The 21,710-nt window shown below is 51.4% G+C and overlaps 5 non-coding genes across 5 annotated transcripts; all 5 read right to left on the bottom strand.

Annotated features, from left to right (window-relative positions):
- Nucleotides 1–794: 794 nt before the first annotated feature.
- On the bottom strand, nucleotides 795–867 carry trnat-ggu (transfer RNA threonine (anticodon GGU)). Its single transcript has one exon. It is a non-coding gene; the product is annotated as a tRNA-Thr (tRNA).
- A 1,159-nt stretch (nucleotides 868–2,026) lies between these two features.
- On the bottom strand, nucleotides 2,027–2,099 carry trnat-ugu (transfer RNA threonine (anticodon UGU)). Its single transcript has one exon. It is a non-coding gene; the product is annotated as a tRNA-Thr (tRNA).
- Nucleotides 2,100–10,585: 8,486 nt separating this feature from the next.
- Nucleotides 10,586–10,658, bottom strand: trnai-uau (transfer RNA isoleucine (anticodon UAU)). The gene has a single exon. It is a non-coding gene; the product is annotated as a tRNA-Ile (tRNA).
- Nucleotides 10,659–11,305: 647 nt separating this feature from the next.
- trnat-agu (transfer RNA threonine (anticodon AGU)) lies at nucleotides 11,306–11,378 on the bottom strand. The gene has a single exon. It is a non-coding gene; the product is annotated as a tRNA-Thr (tRNA).
- A 6,877-nt stretch (nucleotides 11,379–18,255) lies between these two features.
- trnat-cgu (transfer RNA threonine (anticodon CGU)) lies at nucleotides 18,256–18,328 on the bottom strand. The gene has a single exon. It is a non-coding gene; the product is annotated as a tRNA-Thr (tRNA).
- Nucleotides 18,329–21,710: the final 3,382 nt, after the last annotated feature.

Below are 21,710 nucleotides of genomic sequence, written 5' to 3'. Positions count from 1 at the left end.
TACGGCCCCTCGAGTCTGCTCCGCCATTTAATACGATCATGGCTGAAACGATCATGGACTCAGCTCCACTTCCCTGCCCGCCCCCTTATCCCCTTATCGGTTAAGGAACTGTCTATCTCTGTCTTAAATTTATTCAATGTCCCGGCTTCCACAGCTCTCTGAGGCAGCGAATTCCACAGATTTACAACCCTCTGAGAGAAGAAATTTCTCCTCATCTCAGTTTTAAATGGGAGGCCCCTTATACTAAGATCATGCCCCCTAGTTCTAGTCTCCCCCATCAGTGGAAACATCCTCTCTGCATCCACCTTGTCAAGCCCCCTCATAATCTGAAACATTTCGATAAGATCACCTCTCATTCTTCTGAATTCCAACGAATATCGGGCCTTTCACGTAGTAAAACATCCCAAGGCAACTCAGTCACACTCTGCCTCAATCTCTCACTCGCCATCTCTCGAGGGGGAGGATGGAGGAGGAGTGAGAGAATGTAATTAGAGAGGGAAGTGGAGAGAGCGGAAAGGGAGAGAGAAGATCGAGGAGGAAGGAGTGAGAGAATGTCATTAGAGAGGGGGAAGATGGAGGAGGAAGGAGAGAGAGAATGTAATTAGAGAGGGAAGTGGAGAGAGCGGAAAGCCAGAAATAAGATGTAGAACGGGTCATGATGGGGAAGACAGAGAGAGATTTGGAAGGGGAGAGAGAAGCCTATTATTCCAGGGTCAGTCTCAGAGCTGTTTAATATTTATAATTATAACACTTGTTAATTGACAGCGAATTTAAATACTGAACTAATTTCAAGTAGGCCCCAGTGAGATTTGAACTAACGACCGCTGGTTTACCAGACCAGTGCTCTAACCCCTGAGCTATGGAGACAGGGGAAGGAGCAGGAAAGAGAGGGGAAGGGAAAAGAGAGAGTGGAAGGAGTGAGAGAGAGGGGGAAGGGGAGACAGAGGAGGAAGGGGAGAGAGAGAGGGGGAAGGAGTGAGAGAGAGGGGGAAGGGGAGAGAGAGAGGGAGGGGAGAGAGAGAGGGAGGGAGGGAAGGGGAGAGAGAGGGAGCAGAAGGGGAGAGAGAGAGGGGATTGGGGAAAGAGGGGGAGGGGAAGAGAGGGGAGGAGTGAGACAGGGATGGGGACAGAGAGGGAATGGAGACAGGGAGGAAGAGAGCGGGAAGGGGAGAGAGAGGGGGGGAAGGGAGCGGTGTGGCAGGGGAAAGAGGGGGGAAAGGGAAAAAGAGGGGGAAGGAGTGAGAGAGAGAGTGGAAGGGTAGAGAGAGGGGGAAGTGGAGAGAGAGAGTGAAAGGAGTGAGAGAGAGGTAGAAGGAATGAGAGGGAGGGGGAAGGGGAGACATGGAGGAAGAGAGAGAAGGGAAGGGGAGAGAGAGAAGGGGAGAGGAGAGATGGGAACGGGAAAGAGAGGGAGAAGGGGAGAATGTGAAAAGAAAGGGAAACGAGAGAGAGACGGAGGAGGTCGGGGAGGAGAGAGAGGGGAGGGGAGAGGGAAAGGGAGAGTGAAAAGGCAGAGGGGGAAGGGGAGAGAGGGTGGTCGGGGAATGAGGGGGAGGGGAGAGAGAGGGAAGGAGTGGGGGGTGAATGAAAGTGAGAGAGAAGGGGAGAGAGGGGAAGTGGAGAGCGAGAGAGAGGCAGGAAGGTGAATGTGGGAGGGGAATGGGAGAGCGAGAGTGGAGGAGTGGGAAAGAGATGTGAAGGGGAAAGAGAGCGGGGAATGTGGAGAGAGATAGAGGGGCGAGGGGAAAGAGAGGGGGGACGGAGAGAGAGAGAGTGAAAGGATGGGGGGAGAGAGGGGAAGGGGAGAGACAGGGGGAAGGAGAGAGGGTGAGCGGGGGAGAGTGGAGTGTGTGAAAGACGGGGAACGTTATATAGCAGGAAAAAGATGTAGAATGGGAAGGGAGAGAGAGATTACTGGAGACAAGAGGAGACGATTGCTGCAGGGTCGGTCTCGGAGCTGTTTAACATTTATGTTTAAAACACTTATTAATTGACATTGAATTTAAATATTGAACTGATTTTGAGTCGGCCCCAGTGAGATTTGAATTCAGAACCCCTGGTTTACAAGACCAGTGCTCTAACCCCTGAGCTATGGAGCCAACTGCTTTGGGAAAAACAGGGGAAGGAGCAGAAAAGAGAGGGGAAGGGAAAAGAGAGAGTGGAAGGAGTGAGATAGAGGGGGAAGGGGAGAGAGTGGAAGGAGTGAGAGAGAGGTGGAGGGGAGAAAGAGGGGAGTCAGGTGAAAGAGAAAGGAAGGGGAGAGAGAGGGAGAAGGGGAGAATCTGAAAAGAAAGGGAAAAGAAAGGGAAAAGAGAGAGGAGAGTGAAAGGGCAGAGGGGAAGGGGAGAGAGTGGGGAGAGACTGGGTCGGGGAAAGAGCGGGCGGGGAAAGAGAGAGAGGGAGCGGAGAGAGAGAGGGAAGATGGAGGAGAAAGGAGAGAGAGGAAGGAGTGGGGAGAGAATGAAAGGAGAGAGGGGGAAGAGAGAGAGGGGGAAGGAGAGTGGGTGAGGTGAGGGAGGGGGAAGGGGGGAGAAGGGAATGAATGACAGATGTGGAAAGTGAGATAGCGGGAAAGGCAGAGGGGGTAAAATGATGTAGAACGGGACATGATGGAGAAGGGAGAGAGAGATTTGGAAGGGGATTGAGAGTGTCAGAGAGACGAGAAGAGGAGAGGGGGAAGGGTGTGAGGGGAGTCTGTTGTTTAGAATTCAGCAGAGGAGGACTAAGGGTTTAATTAGGAGGGGGTAAGTAAAGTATGAGAGTAAGCTTGCAGGGAACATAAAAACTGACTGCAAAAGCTTCTATAGATATGTGAAGAGAAAACAATTAGTGAAGACAAATGTAGGTCCCTTGCAGTCAGAATCAGGTGAATTTGTAATGGGGAACAAAGAAATGGCAGACCAATTGAACAAATACTTTGGTTCTGTCTTACATAGGAATATAGAAACACAGAAAATAGGTGCAGGAGCAGGCCATTCAGCCCTTCGAGCCTGCACCGCCATTCAATATGATCATGACTGATCATTCCCTCAGTACCCCATTCCTGCTTTCTCTCCATACCCCTTGATCCCTTCAGCCGTAAGGGCCATATCTAACTCCCTCTTGAATATATCCAATGAACTGGAATCAACAACTCTCTGCGGTGGAGAATTCCACAGGTTAACAACTCTCTGAGTGAAGAAGTTTCTCCTCATCTCGGTCCTAAATGGCTTACCCCTTATCCTTAGACTACGTCCCCTGGTTCTGGACTTCCCCAACATCGGGAACATTCTTCCTGCATCTAACCTGTCCAGACCTGTTAGAATTTTATATGTTTCTATGAGATCCCCTCTCATCCTTCTAAACTCCACTGAATAAAGGCCCAGTCGATCCAGTCTCTCCTCATATGACAGTCCGGCCATCCCGGGAATCAGTCTGGTGAACCTTCGCTGCACTCCCTCAATAGCAAGAACGTCCTTCCTCAGGCTAGGAGACCAAAACTGAACACAATATTCCAGGTGAGGCCTCACCAAGGCCCTGTACAACTGCAGTAAGACCTCCCTGCTCCTATACTCAAATCCTCTCGCTATGAAGGCCAACATACCATTTGCCTTCTTCACCACCTGCTGTACCTGCATGCCAACCTTCAATGACTGATGTATCATGACACCCAGGTCTCGTTGCACCTCCCCTTTTCCTAATCTGCCGCCATTCAGATAATATTCGCCTTCATGTTTTTGCCACCAAAGTGGATAACCTCACATTTATTCACATTATACTGCATCTGGCATGCATTTGTCCACTCACCTAACCTGTCCAAGTCACCCTGCAGCCTCTTAGTGTCCTCCTCACAGCTCACACCGCCACCCAGTTTAGTGTTATCTGCAAACTTGGAGATATTACACTCAATTCCCTCATCCAAATCATTAATGTATATTGTAAATAGCTGGGGTCCCAACACTGAGCCCTGCGGCACTCCACTAGTCACTGCCTGCCATTCTGAAAAGGACCCGTTTATCCCGATTCTTTGCTTCCTGTCTGCCAACCAGTTCTCTATCCACGTCAGTACATTACCCCCAATACCATGTGCTTTAATTTTGCACACTAATCTCTTGTGTGGAACCTTGTCAAAAGCCTTTTGAAAGTCCAAATACACCATATCCACTGGTTCTCCCTTGTCCACTCTACTAGTTACATCCTCAAAAAATTCCAGAAGATTTGTCAAGCATGATTTCCCTTTCATAAATCCATGCTGACTTGGACCGATCCTGTCACTGCTTTCCAAATGTGCTGCTATTTCATGTTTAATAATTGATTCCATCATTTTCCCCACTACCGATGTCAGGCTAACCGGTCTATAATTACCCGCTTTCTCTCTCCCTCCTTTTTTAAACAGCGGCATAACATTAGTTACCCTCCAGTCCATAGGAACTGATCCAGAGTCGATAGACTGTTGGAAAATGATCACCAATGCATCCACTATTTTGAGGGCCACTTCCTTAAGTACTCTGGGATGCAGGCTATCAGGCCCCGGGGATTTATCTGCCTTCAATCCCATCAATTTGCCGAACACAAGTTCCCACCTAATAAGGATATCCTTCAGTTCCCCCTTCTCACTGGACCCCCCAGTCCCCTCGTACTTCCGGAAACTTATTTGTGTCTTCCTTCGTGAAGACAGAACCAAAGTATTTGTTTAACTGGTCCGCCATTTCTTTGTTCCCCATTATAAATTCACCTGAATCTGACTGCAAGGGATCTATGTTTGTCGTCACAAATTTTTTTAGAAGCCTGCAAGCTTCCTCTCATACTCTATTTCCGTCCCCTCCTGGTTAAACCCTTTGTCCTCCTCTGCTGTGTTACAAAATACTCCCACAGTCCTCAGGTTTGCTGCTTTTTCTGGCCAATTTATATGCCTCTTCTTGGATTTAACACTATCCTTCCCTTGTTAGCCACAGTTGAGCCACCTTCCCCATTTTATTTTTACTCCAGACAGGGATGTACAATTGTTGGAGTTCATCCATGTGATCTTTAAATGTTTGCCATTGTCAATCCAGGATCACTGGCCAGTCTATTCTTGTCTAATACCATCAAAGTTACCTTTCCTGAACTTCAGGCCCCTCATTTCTGAATTACTTCTGTCATTCTCCATCTTAATAAAGTATTTGACCATATTTACAATTCAAGCCCTTGCTAACTTAAATACTGAACGAATTTTGAGTCTGCCCCAGTGAGATTTGAACCCACAACCCCTGGTTTATGAGACCAGTGCTCTAACCCCTGAGCTATGGAACCACCTGCCCTGCATTGTGGTTCATTCCCCAGTTAGTGCTGTGTGTTTGAAGAATGAGGAGGGGTCAGTGAAACGCTCAGATTGTGTCTCATCCCCCAGACTCCTGCCTCCGTCTCTTCAATATTCACTTCTCAACATCGATATATCGAGTCTTTCACGTAGTAAAACATCCCAAGGTAACTCAGTCACACTCTGGCTCTGTCTCTCTGTCTCTGTATCACTGTCTCTCTCTCTCTGTCTCTCGATCACTTTCTCTCTGTCACTCACTGTCTCTCGAGCCGGAACAGGTTGGAGAGGGGGAAGGGGAAAGTGAGAAGGGAAAGAAGAGAGAGAGAGAGAGGGGGAGGAGAGAGATTGAGGAGTGAGTGGAGATAGAGGAGCGGAGAGTGGGGAAGTGGAGAAAGAGGGGGGAAAGGGACAGAGAGAGGGAAGGAGAGAGTGAGAGTGGGAAGGGGAGAGAGAGAGAGAGAGAGAGTGAGGGAAGGAGAGAGAGAGGGGAGCGTGTCAGTAGTTGTTATTACATCGATTGTCCACTAGGTGGGGCTCTATTAGAGGAAGAGAGAGGGAAGGGGAGAGTGAGGGGAAGGAGTGAGAGAGAGGGAAGGAGAGAGTGAGGGGAAGGAGTGAGAGAGAGGGAAGGCGAGAGTGAGGGGAAGGAGTGAGAGAGAGGGAAGGGGAGAGTGAGGAGAAGGAGTGAGAGAGAGGGAAGGGGAGAGTGAGGGGAAGGAATGAGAGAGAGGGAAGGGGAGAGTGAGGGGAAGGAGTGAGAGAGAGTGAAGGGGAGAGTGAGGGGAAGGAGGGAGAGAGAGGGAAGGGGAGAGTGAGAGGAAGGAGCAAGAGAGAGGGAAGGGGAGAGTGAGGGGAAGGAGTGAGAGAGAGGGAAGGGGAGAGTGAGGGGAAGGAGTGAGAGTGAGGGAAGGGGAGAGTGAGAGGAAGGAGTGAGAGAGAGGGAAGGGAAGAGTGAGGGGGAAGGATTGAGAGAGAGGGAAGGGGAGAGTGAGGGGAAGGAGTGAGAGAGAGGGAAGGGGAGAGTGAGGGGAAGGAGTGAGAGAGAGGGAAGGGGAGAGTGAGGGGAAGGAATGAGAGAGAGGGCAGGGGAGAGTGAGGGGAAGGAGTGAGAGAGAATGAAGGGGAGAGTGAGGGGAAGGAGGGAGAGAGAGGGAAGGGGAGAGTGAGGGGAAGGAGCAAGAGAGAGGGAAGGAGAGAGTGAGGGGAAGGAATGAGAGACAGGGAAGGGGAGAGTGAGGGGAAGGAGTGAGAGAGAGGGAAGGGGAGAGTGAGGAGAAGGAGTGAGAGAGCGGAAAGGAGAGAGTGAGGGAAAGGAGAGAGTGAGGGGAAGGAATGAGAGAGAGGGAAGGGGAGATTGAGGGGAAGGAGTGAGAGAGAGAGAAGGGGAGAGTGTGGGGAAGGAGGGAGAGAGAGGGAAGGGGAGAGTGAGGGGAAGGAGTGAGAGAGCGGAAAGCAGAGAGTGAGGGGAAGAAATGAGAGAGAGGGAAGAGGAGAGTGAGGTGAAGGAGTGAGAGTGAGGGAAGGGGAGAGTGAGGGGAAGGAGTGAGAGAGAGGGAAGGGGAGAGTGAGGGGAAGGAGTGAGAGAGAGACGGGGAAGAGGAGAGACAGAGGGAACACCAACAATAATGTATATTTATATAGCGCCTTTAACGTAGTGAAACGTCCCAAGGTGCTCCACAGGAGGATTATGGGATAAAAATTTGACACCGAGCCACAAAATGAGATATTAGGGCAGGTGAAGAGGTCGGTTTTAAGGAGCGTCTTGAAGGAGGAAAGAGAGGTAGAGAGGTGGAGAGGTTTAGGGAGGGAGTTCCAGAGCTTGGGGCCCAGGCAACAGAAGGCCCGGCCACCGATGGTGGAGCGATTATAATCAGGGATGGTCAGATGGCAGAATTAGAGGAGTGCAGACATCTCGAGGGGTGTAGATGCTGGAGGAGGTTAGAGATAGGGAGGGGTGTAGGGGCTGGAGGAGGTTACAGAGATAGGGAGGGTTGTGGGGCCGGAGGAGATTACATAGATAGGGAGTTGTGAGGGGCCATGGAGAGATTTTAAAGAAGGATGAGAATTTTGAAATCGAGGGGTTGCTTTACCGGGAGTCAATGTAGGTCAGTGAGCACAGTGGGTGATGGGTGAGCGGGTCTCGGTGAGAGTTAGGACACGGGGCAGTGAGCACAGGGAGTGATGGGTGAGTGGGACTGGGTGCGAGTTAGGACACGGGGCAGTGAGCACAGTGGGTGATGGGTGAGCGGGACTCGGTGTGAGTTAGGACACGGGGCAGTGAGCACAGGGGGTGATGGGTGAGCGGGACTCGGTGTGAGTTAGAACACGGGGGCAGTGAGCACAGGGGGTGATGGGTGAGTGGGACTCGGTGTGAGTTAGGACACGGGGCAGTGAGCACAGGGGGTGATGGGTGAGTGGGACTGGGTGTGAGTTAGGACACGGGGCAGTGAGCACAGTGGGTGATGGGTGAGTGGGACTGGGTGTGAGTTAGGACACGGGGCAGTGAGCACAGGGGGTGATGGGTGAGCGGGACTGGGTGCGAGTTAGGACACGGGGCAGTGAGCACAGGGAGTGATGGGTGAGCGGGACCTGGTGCGAGTTAGGACATGGGGCAGCGTGCACAGTGGGTGATGGCTGAGTGGGACTCGGTGCGAGTTAGGACACGGGGCAGCGAACACAGGGGGTGATGGGTGAGCGGGACCTGGTGCGAGTTAGGACATGGGGCAGCGTGCACAGTGGGTGATGGCTGAGTGGGACTCGGTGCGAGTTAGGACACGGGGCAGCGAGCACAGGGGGTGATGGCTGAGTGGGACTCGGTGCGAATTAGGACATGGGTCAGTGAGCACAGGGGGTGATGGGTGAGCGGGACTGGGTGTGAGTTAGGACACGGGGCAGTGAGCACAGGGGTGATGGGTGAGTGGGACTTGGTGCGAGTTAGGACATGGGTCAGTGAGCACAGGGGGTGATGGGTGAGCGGGACTCGGTGCGAGTTAGGACACGGGGCAATGAGCACAGGGGGTGATGGGTGAGCGGGACTGGGTGCGAGTTAGGACACGGGGCAGTGAGCACAGGGGGTGATGGGTGAGCGGGACTCGGTGTGAGTTAGGACACGGGTCAGTCAGCACAGGGGGTGATGGGTGAGCGGGACTCGGTGTGAGTTAGGACACGGGGCAGTGAGCACAGGGGGTGATGGGTGAGCGGGACTCGGTGTGAGTTAGGACACGGGTCAGTCAGCACAGGGGGTGATGGGTGAGTGGGACTCGGTGCGAGTTAGGACACGGGGCAGCGAGCACAGTGGGTGATGGGTGAGTGGGACTCGGTGCGAGTTAGGACACGGGGCAGTGAGCACAGGGGGTGATGGGTGAGTGGGACTCGGTGCGAGTTAGGTCATGGGGGCAGCGAGCACAGGGGGTGATGGGTGAGTGGGACTCGGTGTGAGTTAGGACATGGGGCAGCCGAGTTTTGGATCACCTCTAGTTTACGACGGGTAGAATGTGGGAAGGAGTGAGAGAGAGAATCAGAGAATCATAAACATTTACAGCACGGGAGGAGGCCATTCGGCCCATCGTGTCCACACGGGCCGACGAAGAGCTACCCAGCCTAATCCCACTTTCCAGCTCTCGGTCCGTAGCCCTGTAGGTTACGACACTTCAATTGCACATCCAAGTACTTTTTAAATGTGGTGAGGGTTTCTGCCTCTACCACCCTTTCAGGCCGTGAGTTCCAGACCCCCACCACCCTCTGGGTGAAGACATTTCCCCTCAAATCCCCTCTAAACCTACCCCCAATTACTTTAAATCTATGCCCCCTGGTTATTGACCCCCTCTGCTAAGGGGAAATAGGTCCTTCCTATCCACTCTATCCAGGCCCCTCATAATTTTATACACCTCAATTAAATCTCCCCTCAGCCTCCTCTGTTCCCAGGAAAACAACCGCAGCCTATCCAATCTTTCCTCATGGCTAAAGTTTTCCAGTCCCGGCAACATCCTGGTAAATCTCCTCTGCACCCTCTCCAGTGCAATCACATCCTTCCTGTAATGTGGTGACCAGAACTGCACGCAGTACTCCAGCTGTGGCCTAACCAGTGTTGTGTACAGTTCGAGCGTAACCACAGGGCGGGGGTAAGGTGTGCATTTAATAAATTTGGTGAATTTACAGAGTGCCCTCCGAGGGTCAAACCGATGTGGCCGTGGGATTAATTATTTGTGGAAAATCCCAACTGGATCATCTTGTGTCCATTGCCGCATCTCGAGCCGAAAACCAGCGAAGGCAGGAACTGGGAAATGTCAGGATATCGCAGGAAGGATGTGATTGCACTGGAGAGGGTGCAGAGGAGATTTACCAGGATGTTGGCGGGACTGGAGAATTTTAGCCACGAGGAAAGATTGGATCGGCTGGGGTTGTTTTCTTTGGAACAGAGGAGGCTGAGGGGAGACCTCCATTCCTTCACCCAGAGGGTGGTGGGGGTCTGGAACTCACGGCCTGAAAGGGTGGTAGAGGCAGAAACCCTCACCACATTTAAAAAGTACTTGGATGTGCACTTGAAGTGCCGTAAGCTACAGGGCTACGCACCGAGAGCTGGAAAGTGGGATCAGACTGGGATCATATCATCATCATAGGCAGTCCCTCGGAATCGAGGAAGACTTGCTCCCACTCTAAACATGAGTCCTGAGGTGACTGAACAGTCCAATACGGGAACCACAGTCCCTGTCACAGGTGGGACAGATAGACGTTGAGGGAAGGGGAGGGTGGGACTGGTTTGCCGCACGCTCCTTCCGCTGCCTGCGCTTGGTTTCTGCACGCTCTCGGCGACGAGACTCGAGGTGCTCAGCGTCCTCCCGGATGCACTTCCTCCACTCCGGGCGGACTGGTCTTTGGCCCAGGGACTCCCAGGTGTCGGTGGGGATGTTGCACTTTATCAGGGAGGCTTTGAGGGGTGTCCCTTGTAACGTTTCCTCTGCCCACCTTTGGATCGCTTGCCGTGAAGGAGTTCCGTGCAGAGCGCTTGCTTTGGGAGTCTCGTGTCTGGGACATGCGGACAATGTGGCCCTGCCCAGCAGATCGCTCTTGGTCAGCTGGTGCAGACACGATGGGCCGAAATGGTCTCCTTCCCTGCTGCAAGTTTCTATGAGTCGATGATATATCGGTGTCTCTGAGACTGGATGTGGAAAAGGTGGGATACAGACTGGGGGTGGGAAGTGAAAGTGCTGTGGGCAGATTGTAAAGTGCGGAGTGAGCGGTTCCTGTTGATGGTGTCGGCCTGTCGCCGATTGACGGTCAATTCAGTAACAGAAGCCAAAATTGAGTAGGCCTCAGTGAGATTTGAACCCACGACCCCTGGTTTATAAGACCAGTGCTCTAACCCCTGAGCTATGGAGCCACCTGCCACATCCACTCCTGTTTGCATCTTACTATTGTTAACAAGGAGATGGGGCCCGAATAATCATTCTCGGTGATTCATCCCTGAACATTGACAGAATCTCACAGCACACAAGGAGGGCCATTCGGCCCATCGTGTCTGTGTCGGCTCTGTGAGAGAGATTAGTGCTTGGATGTTGTAAAAGGAGGGAGAGAGGGGAATGAGTGGGAGAGGGAATGGGAGAGAGAGCGGGAAGGAGTCAGACAGAGGGGAATGGGAGAGAGCGGATTGGGGGAGAGCGAGTGGGGGAGGGGAGAGAGATTGGAAGTCGAGAGAGGGAGGAGGCACGGGAGAGAGAAAGGAAGGGAAGAGAGAGGGAGCAGGGGAGAATCTGAAAAGAAAGGCAAAAGAGGGAAAGAGAGGAGGGAGGGGAGGGAGCGGAAGGGGCGAGAGAGGGGAAGGGGAGAGAGATGGAGAAAGTGAGATTGCAGGAAAAAAAAATGCAGAACAGGTCATGACATGGAAAGCAGAGAGAGATTGGGAAAGTGAGAGAGAGTGTCAGCAAGACAGAGGCCTGTTGTTTGAGGGTCAGTCTCAGCGTTGTTAATATTTATAATTAAAGCCCTTGTTAATTGACAGTCAATTTAAATACTGAGCTAATTTTGAGTAGGTCCCAGTGAGATTTGAACCCACGACCCCTGGTTTACTAGACCAGTGCTCTAAGCCCTGAGCGATGGAACCACCTGCCCTGGGATGTGGGTCATTCCCCAGTTAGTGCTGTGTGTTTGAAGAATGAGGAGGGGTCAGTGAAACGCTCAGATTGTGTCTCATCCCCCAGACTCCTGCCTCCGTCTCTTCAATATTCACCTCTCAACATCGATATATCGGGTCTTTCACGTAGTAAAACATCGCAAGGCAACTCAGTCACACTCTGTCCAAATCTCTCTGTCTCTCTGTCTCTCTGTCTCTCTCTTTCTGTCATGTATGTGTGCTTGGGGTTACTAGCCACCAGGTGGGGCCACTGTCGGAGGTCATTGGGCTGTACACACGCGTGTACAGCCCAGGTATAAAAGGCCAGCCATCTTGTAATGTAATCACTTTGGGCCCGAATAAAGTAGAGCCAGGTGTGTACCTGTTCGGAGTTTACAGTCATCTGTCTGTTGAGTTATTGCACACACAACACTTTCTCACTCTCTCTGTCTCTCTCACACACTCTCACTTTCTCTCTGTGTGTCTCTCGAGGGGGAAAGGGAGAGAGGGGAAGGGGAGAGAAGGGGAAGGAGTGGGGAGAGAATGAAAGTAGAGAGGGAAGGGGAGAGAGGGGAAGGGGAGAGAGGAGGGGAAGGAGTGGGGAGAGAATGAAAGTCGAGAGGGAAGGGGAGAGAGGAGAGAGAGGGGAAAGAGGGAGAGTGAGAAGGGAAGGGGAGAGCGAGGAAAGGGAAAGCGAGAGAGGGGAAGGGGAAAGAGAGGGAGGGGAAGGAGAGAGAGGGGTGCTGAGAACAGGGAGGGGAAGGAGGGAGAGATGGGAAGGAGAGAGGATAAGAAAGAAGAATGAGTGAAAAAAAGATGCAGAATGGGTCATGATGGGGAAGGGAGAGAGAGATTTTTAATGTGGGAGAGAGAGTAAACCAGGATGAGAAGAGGAGAGGGGAGCTGTAATTCCAGGGTCGGTCTCAGAGCTGTTTAATATTTATAATTACCGGAACCAATGTCCTAGGGGGAGTGTTTGCTCGTGCTGTTGGGGAGGAGTTAAACTTATATGGCAGGGGGATGGGAACCAATGCAGGGAGACAGAGGGAATCAAAAAGGAGGCAAAAGCAAAAGACAGAAAGGAGATGAGGAAAAGTGGAGGGCAGAGAAACCCAAGGCAAAGAACAAAAAGGGCCACTGTACAGCAAAATTCTAAAAGGACAAAGGGTGTTAAAAAAACAAGCCTGAAGGCTTTGTGTCTTAATGCAAGGAGTATCCGCAATAAGGTGGATGAATTAACTGTGCAAATAGATGTTAACAAATATGATGTGATTGGGATTACGGAGACGTGGCTCCAGGATGATCAGGGCTGGGAACTCAACATCCAGGGGTATTCAACATTCAGGAAAGATAGAATAAAAGGAAAAGGAGGTGGGGTAGCATTGCTGGTTAAGGAGCAAATTAAGGCAATAGTTCAGAAGGACATTAGCTTGGATGATGTGGAATCTATATGGGTAGAGCTGCAGAACATCAAAGGGCAAAAAACGTTAGTGGGAGTTGTGTACAGACCTCCAAACAGTAGTAGTGATGTTGGAGAGGGCATCAAACATGAAATTAGGGGTGCGTGCAATAAAGGTGCAGCAGTTATAATGGGTGACTTTAATATGCACATAGATTGGGTTAACCAAACTGGAAGCAATACGGTGGAGGAGGATTTCCTGGAGTGCATAAGGGATGGTTTTTTAGACCAATATGTCGAGGAACCAACTAGGGGGGAGGCCATCTTAGACTGGGTGTTGTGTAATGAGAGAGGATTAATTAGCAATCTCGTTGTGCGAGGCCCGTTGGAGAAGAGTGACCATAATATGGTGGAATTCTGCATTAGGATGGAGAATGAAACAGTTAATTCAGAGACCATGGTCCAGAACTTAAAGAAGGGTAACTTTGAAGGTATGAGGCGTGAATTGGCTAGGATAGATTGGCGAATGATACTTAGGGGGTTGACTGTGGATGGGCAATGGCAGACATTTAGAGACCGCATGGATGAACTACAACAATTGTACATTCCTGTCTGGCGTAATAATAAAAAAGGGAAGGTGGCTCAACCGTGGCTATCAAGGGAAATCAGGGATAGTATTAAAGCCAAGGAAGTGGCATACAAATTGGCCAGAAATAGCAGCGAACCCGGGGACTGGGAGAAATTTAGAACTCAGCAGAGGAGGACAAAGGGTTTGATTAGGGCAGGGAAAATGGAATACGAGAAGAAGCTTGCAGGGAACATTAAGACGGATTGCAAAAGTTTCTATAGATATGTAAAGAGAAAAAGGTTAGTAAAGACAAACGTAGGTCCCCTGCAGTCAGAATCAGGGGAAGTCATAACGGGGAACAAAGAAATGGCGGACCAATTGAACAAGTACTTTGGTTCAGTATTCACTGAGGAGGACACAAACAATCTTCCGGTTATAAAAGGGGTCGGAGGGTCTAGTAAGGAGGAGGAACTGAGGGAAATCCTTATTCGTCGGGAAATTGTGTTGGGGAAATTGATGGGATTGAAGGCCGATAAATCCCCAGGGCCTGATGGACTGCATCCCAGAGTACTTCAGGAGGTGGCTTTGGAAATAGTGGATGCATTGACAGTCATTTTCCAACATTCCATTGACTCTGGATCAGTTCCTATGGAGTGGAGGGTAGCCAATGTAACCCCACTTTTTAAAAAAGGAGGGAGAGAGAAAACAGGGAATTATAGACCGGTCAGCCTGACATCGGTAGTGGGTAAAATGATGGAATCAATTATGAAGGATGTCATAGCAGTGCATTTGGAAAGAGGTGATACGATAGGTCCAAGTCATCATGGATTTGTGAAAGGGAAATCATGCTTGACAAATCTTCTGGAATTTTTTGAGGATGTTTCCAGTAGAGTGGACAAGGGAGAACCAGTTGATGTGGGATATTTGGACTTTCAGAAGGCTTTCGACAAGGTCCCACACAAGAGATTCATGTGCAAAGTTAAAGCACATGGGATTGAGGGTAGTGTGCTGACGTGGATTGAGAACTGGTTGTCAGACAGGAAGCAAAGAGTAGGAGTAAATGGGTACTTTTCAGAATGGCAGGCAGTGACTAGTGGGGTACCGCAAAGTTCTGTGCTGGGGTCCCAGCTGTTTACATTGTACATTAATGATTTAGACGAGGGGATTAAATGTAGTATCTCCAAATTTGCAGATGACACTAAGTTGGGTGGCAGTGTGAGCTGCGAGGAGGATGCTATGAGGCTGCAGAGCGACTTGGATAGGTTAGGTGAGTGGGCAAATGCATGGCAGATGAAGTATAATGTGGATAAATGTGAGGTTATCCATTTTGGTGGTAAAAACAGAGAAACAAACTATTATCTGAATGGTGACAGATTAGGAAAAGGGGAGGTGCAAAGAGACCTGGGTGTCATGGTACATCAGTCATTGAAAGTTGGCATGCAGGTACAGCAGGCGGTTAAGAAAGCAATTGCATGTTGGCCTTCATAGCGAGGGGATTTGAGTACAGGGGCAGGGAGGTGTTGCTACAGTTGTACAGGGTCTTGGTGAGGCCACACCTGGAGTATTGTGTACAGGTTTGGTCTCCTAACCTGAGGAAGGACATTCTTGATATTGAGGGAGTGCAGCGAAGGTTCACCAGACTGATTCCCGGGATGGCGGGACTGACCTATCAAGAAAGACTGGATCAACTGGGCTTGTATTCACTTGAGTTCAGAAGAATGAGAGGGGATCTCATAGAAACGTTTAAAATTCTGACGGGGTTAGACAGGTTAGATGCAGAAAGAATGGTCCCGATGTTGGGGAAGTCCAGAACCAGGGGTCACAGTCTAAGGATAAGGGGTAAAGCCATTTAGGACCGAGATGAGGAGAAACTTCTTCACCCAGAGAGTGGTGAACCTGTGGAATTCTCGACCACAGAAAGTTGTTGAGGCAAGTTCACTGAATATATTCAAAAAGGAGTTAGATGAAGTCCTTATTACTCGGGGCATCAAGGGGTATGGTGAGAAAGCAGGAATGGGGTACTGAAGTTGCATGTTCAGCCATGACCTCATTGAATGGTGGTGCAGTTTCAAAGGGCCTGCTCCTGCATCTATTTTTTATTTTTCCTCAATTACAGCCCTTGTTAATTGACAGTGAATTTAAAGACTGAGCTAATTTTGATTTCGTTGTAGTGAGATTTGAACTCACGACCGCTGGTTTACAAGACCAGCTCTCTGAGCCCCTGAGCTGTGGAGCCACCTGCTCTGGGAAAAACACGGGAAGGAACAGGAAAGAGAGGGGAAGGGAAAAGAGAGAGTGGAAGGAGTGAGAGTGAGGGGGAAGGGGAGAGAGAGGGAGGGGAAGGGGAGAGAGAGAGTGGGGAAGGAGTGAGAGAGAGGGGGAAGGGGAGAGAGAGGGAGGGGAGAGAGTGGAGAAGGGGAGAGAGGGGAAGGGGAGAGAGTGGGGAAGGGGAGAGAGTGGGGAAGGGAAGAGAGTGGGGAAGGAGAGAGCGGGGAAGGGGAGAGAGAGGGCAAGGGGAGAGAGTGGGGAAGGGGAGAGAGAGGGGAAGGGGAGAGAGTGGCGAAGGGGAGAGAGAGGGGAACGGGGGAGAGTGGGGAAGGGGAGCGAGAGGGGGGAAGGGGATTGACAGGGGGGAAGGGGAGTGACAGGGGGGAAGGGGAGTGAGAGGGGGAAGGGGAGAGAGGAAGTGGAAGTGGAGAGAGGGGGAAGAAATGAGAGAGAGGCGGAAGGAGTGAGAGAGAGGGGAAGGGGAGAGAGGGGAAAGAGAGGTCGAGAGGCGGAGAGATTTAGGGAGGGAGTTCCAGAGCTTGGGGCGCAAGAAACAGAAGGCACAGCCACCGATGGTGGAGCGATTATAATCAGGGATGGTCAGGAGGGCAGAATTAGAGGAGTGCAGACACCTCGGGGGGTTGTGGGCCTCAGGGAGATTACAGAGATAGGGAGGGGTGTAGGGGCTGGAGAAGGTTACAGAGATAGGGAGGGGTGTAGAGGCTGGAGGAGGTTACAGAGATAGGGAGGGGTGTAGGGGCTGGGCGAGGTTACAGAGATAGGGAGGGGTGTCGGGGCAGGAGGAGGGTACAGAGATAGGGAGGGGTGTAGAGCTGGAGAAAGTTACAGAGATAAGGAGGGGTGTAGGGGCTGGAGGAAGTTACAGAGATAGGGAGGGGCGAGGGCCTAGGAGGGATTTGTAAACAAGGATGAGAATTTTGAAATCGAGGCGTTGCTTAACCGGGAGCCAATGTTGGTCGGCGAGCACAGGGGGTGATGGGTGAGCGGGACGCAGTGCGAGTTAGGACATGGGGGCAGCGAGCACAGGGGGTGATGGGTGAGCGGGACTGGATGCGAGTTAGGACATGGGGCAGCGAGCACAGGGGGTGATGGGTGAGTGGGACTGGGTGCGAGTTAGGACACGGGGTCAGAGAGCACAGGGGGTGATGGGTGAGCGGGACTCGGTGTGAGTTAGCACACGGGGGCAGCGAGCACAGGGGGTGATGGGTGAGCGGGACTGGGTGCGAGTTAGGACACGGGTCAGTGAGCACAGGGGGTGATGGGTGAGCGGGACTCGATGCGAGTTAGGACACGGAGTCAGAGAGCACAGGGGGTTATGTGTGAGCGGGACTCGGTGTGAGTTAGGACACGGGGTCAGTGAGTACAGGGCGTGATGGGTGAGTGGGACTCGGTGCGAGTTAGAACACAGGGCAGCGAGCACAGGGGGTGATGGGTGAGTGGGACTGGGTGCGAGTTAGGACACGGGGGCAGTGAGCACGGGGTGATGGGTGAGTGGGACTCGGTGCGAGTTAGGACACGGGGCAGCGAGCACAGGGGGTGATGGGTGAGCGGGACTCGGTGTGAGTTAGGACAGGGGGCAGCGAACACAGGGGGTGATGGGTGAGCGGGACTGGGTGCGAGTTAGGACAGGGGGCAGCGAACACAGGGGGTGATGGGTGAGTGGGACTCAGTGCGAGTTAGGATATGGGGCAGCGAACACAGGGGGTGATGGGTGAGTGGGACTCAGTGCGAGTTAGGACACGGGGCAGCGAACACAGGGGGTGATGGGTGAGTGGGACTCAGTGCGAGTTAGGAAACGGGGCAGTGAGCACAGGGGGTGATGGGTGAGTGGGACTCGGTGCGAGTTAGGACAGGGGGCAGCGAGCACAGGGGGTGATGGGTGAGTGAGACTCAGTGCGAGTTAGGATATGGGGGCAGCCGATTTTTAGATCACCTCTAGTTTACGTCGGGTAGAATGTAGGAAGAAGTGAGAGACAGGGGAAAGTGGATGGAGGGGCGGGGAGGCGATGAAGAGATTGAGGGGAAGGAGTGAGAGAGGGAAGGGGAGAGAGAGAGAGACGGGAAAGGATAGAGAGTGAGGGGAGAGAGGGTGTGGCGAGGGGGGAATGAGTAAGAGACAGGGAGAGCGAAATAGCGGGAAAGGGAGAGCGGGGTAAAAAGATGTCGAATGGGGAAGGCAGAGAGAGATTTGGATGGATAGAAAGTGTAACAGAGACAAAAGCCTGTTGTTGGATGGTCGGTCCTGGAGCTGTTTAATATTTATCATTAAAACTCTTGTTAATATTTATGATTGAAACTTTTCCGAATAGACAGTGAATTTTGAGGAGGCCCCTGGGAGTTTTAAACTCATGACCCCTGGTTTATTGGACCAGTTCTCTAACCCCTGAGCTCTGGAGCCACCTGCTTTGGGAAAGACACGGGAAGGAGCAGGAAAGAGAGGGGAAGGGAAAAGAGTGAGTGAGAGGGGGGAGGGGAGAGAAAGAGAGAAGGAAGGGGAGAGAGAGAGAGATGAGAACCTGCAGTTCCAGGGTCAGTCTCAGAGCTGTTTAATATTTATAATTAAAGCACTTGTTAATTGATGTTGAATTTAAATACTGAGACAAAATTTGAGTTAGCCCGAGTGAGATTTGAACTCACATTCCCTGATTTACGAGACCAGTGCTCTAACCCCTGAGCTATGGAGCCACCTGTTTGGGGAAACACAGGGAAAGGAACAGGAAAGAGAGGGGAAGGGAAAAGAGAGAGTGGAAGGAGTGAGAGAGAGGCGGAAGGCGAGAGAGAGGGGAAGGGGAGAGAGTGGGGAAGAGAGGGAGGTGGGGCAAAAGAGGGATGGGATGGAGAGAGGGAGAGTGTGGAAGGGGGGAGAGAGAGGGGAAGGAGTGGGAGAGAGAGAGGGAGAGGAGAGTGGGAGGGGAAGGGGATGGGGAGACAGGGAGGAAGAGAGAGGGGCAGGGGAGAGAGAGGGAGGAAGGGGAGAGAGATGTTACGGGGAGAGAGCAGGAAGGAGTGAGAGAGAGAGGGGGAGGACAGAGAGGGGGAGAACCTGAAAGGAAAGGGAAAAGAGAGAGACGGGAGTGTAATGGTGTGGTGATGGTCCCGGGGGTCAGGTTCACCTCTGACCTACTTGAGCGGTTCGAATCGCTCCCACTCCCTTGGGTTCGAGACTCTGGATTTATTTGGAGGGGTGTGACAAAGTGCAAAGGTCACTGGTTGGGTGCAAAAGAACTTTGATTGTATTAAAGACAAGAAAATACAATGTCAAAACTTGTAATCACTCGAATAAAGAACAATACATTACACATTCAAAGGGGGTGTACAGTATAATTACACCTCCCACCTCCCCATACCTAATCCTAGCTAGGTTAGACTCCAGGGCAGGCAGGGACTATGCTTACCAATCCTTTCTGGTCAGTTAGCGGTAGTTCGCGGTTTCGGGGTTCCTTGAATTGTGTAGGTTCTGCTTGCCGTACCCCGAACGTTGGAGAAGACTTCTAGCTGCACAATCTTCAGTTGGGTTGAGTCCACTGATGCGGTAAGGCACGTTTTGGATCTATGGGGTAAGTACCCGGTTTTCTTCGTTAGAAATAGGTTCAAAGTCTCTTTAGGTAATGTTTTCACCTGTTGGTAGTCAGGACTTAGATTGTAGACTGGAAACTTTCGATTCTTCGGTTTCTTCCAGTTGGAGTTTATTTGTAGTTTGTTCGATCGCGGTGGTTTTTCATTGATACCACGTTGGCTGTGGTCAGTTGTTGCCGCGATGGTGATGTTCTTCCTTCAGGACTTCAGGACTTCGAGGCTGGAGAAGTTAGTTTACAACGGTCGCGTTGGTTTCTCTCCCTTCTTGATGACACAAGCGTGGTCTCGGTTGTATGGCAAAGAATGTCATACCCTCTGTTAAAGCAGGGGCCAGTTATACGGTTTGAGTGGTTCTAATCTTCGTGCCAAATCAGTCCAGGATTCTTTGTTTGAATTTGGCGGGCTTGACTCCTCTTTGAAATATTTTGGCGGGCTCGTTAAAAGTTAATATGTTTTGTGTGGGTTGATGTTCGATAAAATGCTTCCTGGTGCAAATATTAGTTTGGTAATCGCAATATCCTTTTGTGCTTAGTTTTTCGCAGACAGGCTGGATTGGGCCTCTTTGTGATGTATATGCTGAAATGGTTTTCCCGATTCAGTTTGATGGTTCGCTATCTCTGGGTTATTTGTTGTAATGTTAATGTCTCTTGTGGAGAAGGATTCTCGAATACCCATTTCTCCAGACAAGTTATGTTAGTCCCAACACCCAGACAGCCTCAATAATCAAGTTGTCTCCTGTCAGTTCTTTAGGCCCGCACACAGCCTTGAATTTGTCTTCAAAAAGTCCAAAATTCTTTTGAAGTTCATAGTTTCTTCCATAAGCACTTTAGGGTTCCAAACTTTACGATCGATAGTCCCAAATTAAATTTCCTTTCGAATGAGCCCAAACACTGTGAGGGGGTTCTTCTGAATTTTGCATCTTTTCAAGGAGGAAGAGAGTGGGAGGAATGAGAGACAGGTATCTAAATACTAAAATTATACCCCTGTGAGATTTGAACTCACGACCCCTGGTTTAACTAGACCAGTGCTCTAACCCCTGAGCTATGGAGCCACCTGCTCTGAGAAAAACAGGGGAAGGAGCAGGAAAGAGAGGGACAGGGACAAGAGAGAGTGGAAGGAGGGAGAGAGAGTGGAAAGGGGAAAGAGAGGGAAGGGAAGGGGAGAGAGTTGGGAAGGAGTGAGAGAGAGGGAAGGGAAGACAGCGAGAAAGAGAGGGAGGTGGGAAACGAGAGGGAGGGGATGGAGAGAGAGAGAGTGTGGAAGGGGGAGAGAGAGGGGAAGGGAAGAGAGTGGGAAAGGGGAGAGAAAGGGGGAAAGGGAGAGAGAGTGAATGGAGTGAGAGAGGGAAGATGAGGCAGGGAGGAAGAGAGAGGGGAATGGGGAGAAAGGGAGTCGGAGGGGAGTAGGAGGGGAAAAAGTGAGAGAGATGGAGGGGGAGAGTGAGGGGGAGAACCTGAAAGGAAAGGGAAAGGAGGGAGACAGGAGGGAAGGAAAAGGTGGAAGTGAGTGAGGGAAGGGGAGAAGAGGGGAAGGAGAGTGAGAGAGGAGAAGGGGAGTGTGAGGGGGAAGGGGAGAGAGAGGAGAAAATGGGTAGAAAAGAGAGAGGGAACGGGTGAGAGAGAGGGGGAAGGGGAAAGAGAGGGAGGGGAATGGGAGAGAGGGAGGTGAAGGGGAGAGATAGGGGAAGGAGAGAGACAGAGATGAGGAAATGGGTAGAGGCGAAAGAGGGAATGGGTGAGTGAAAGGAAGGGGAAGGGGAGAGAGTGGGGAAGGGGAGAGAGTGGGGAAGGGGAAAGAGAGGGGGGAAACTTGAAAGGAAAGGGAAAAGAGGGAGGCTGGAGGGAAAAGGAGGAAGAGAGTGGGAGGAATGAGAGAGAGGGGGAAGGAGAGAGAGAGGGAAGAGAAGGAGAGTGGGGAAGGGGAGAGAGAAAGACGGAAGGGGAGAGAGAGTGGATGGAGCGAGAGAGGGAAGGTGAGACAGGGAGAAAAAGAGAGTTGTTGGGAGGGGAAAGAGAGCGAGGGGATGGTGAGAGTGAGGGGAAGGAGTGAGAGAGAGGGAAGGGGAGAGTGAGGGGAAGGAATGAGAGAGAGGGAAGGGGAGAGGGGGGCAAACGAGTGAGAGAGAAGGAAGGGGAGAGTGAGGGGAAGGAGTGAGAGAGAGGGAAGGGGAGAGTGAGGGGAAGGAGTGAGAGAGAGACGGGGAAGAGGAGAGACAGAGGGAGCAACAACAATAATGTATATTTATATAGTGCCTTTAACGTAGTGAAATGTCCCAAGGTGCTCCACAGGAGGATTATGGGGTAAAAATTTGACACCGAGCCACAAAAGGAGATATGAGGGCAGGGCTTGGTCAAAGAGGTCGGTTATTAGAAGCGTCTTGAAGGAGGAAAGAGAGGTAGAGAGGTGGAGAGGTTTAGAGAGGGAGTTCCAGAGCTTGGGGCCCAGGCAACAGAAGGCCCGGCCACCGATGGTGGAGCGATTATAATCAGGG

This window comes from Pristiophorus japonicus, unplaced genomic scaffold (genome assembly GCF_044704955.1).
Source record: "Pristiophorus japonicus isolate sPriJap1 unplaced genomic scaffold, sPriJap1.hap1 HAP1_SCAFFOLD_940, whole genome shotgun sequence".
NCBI lineage: Eukaryota > Metazoa > Chordata > Chondrichthyes > Pristiophoridae > Pristiophorus > Pristiophorus japonicus.
The sequence above is the reverse complement of the archived record's forward strand: the minus strand, read 5'-3'. Positions and strand labels throughout refer to the sequence as shown.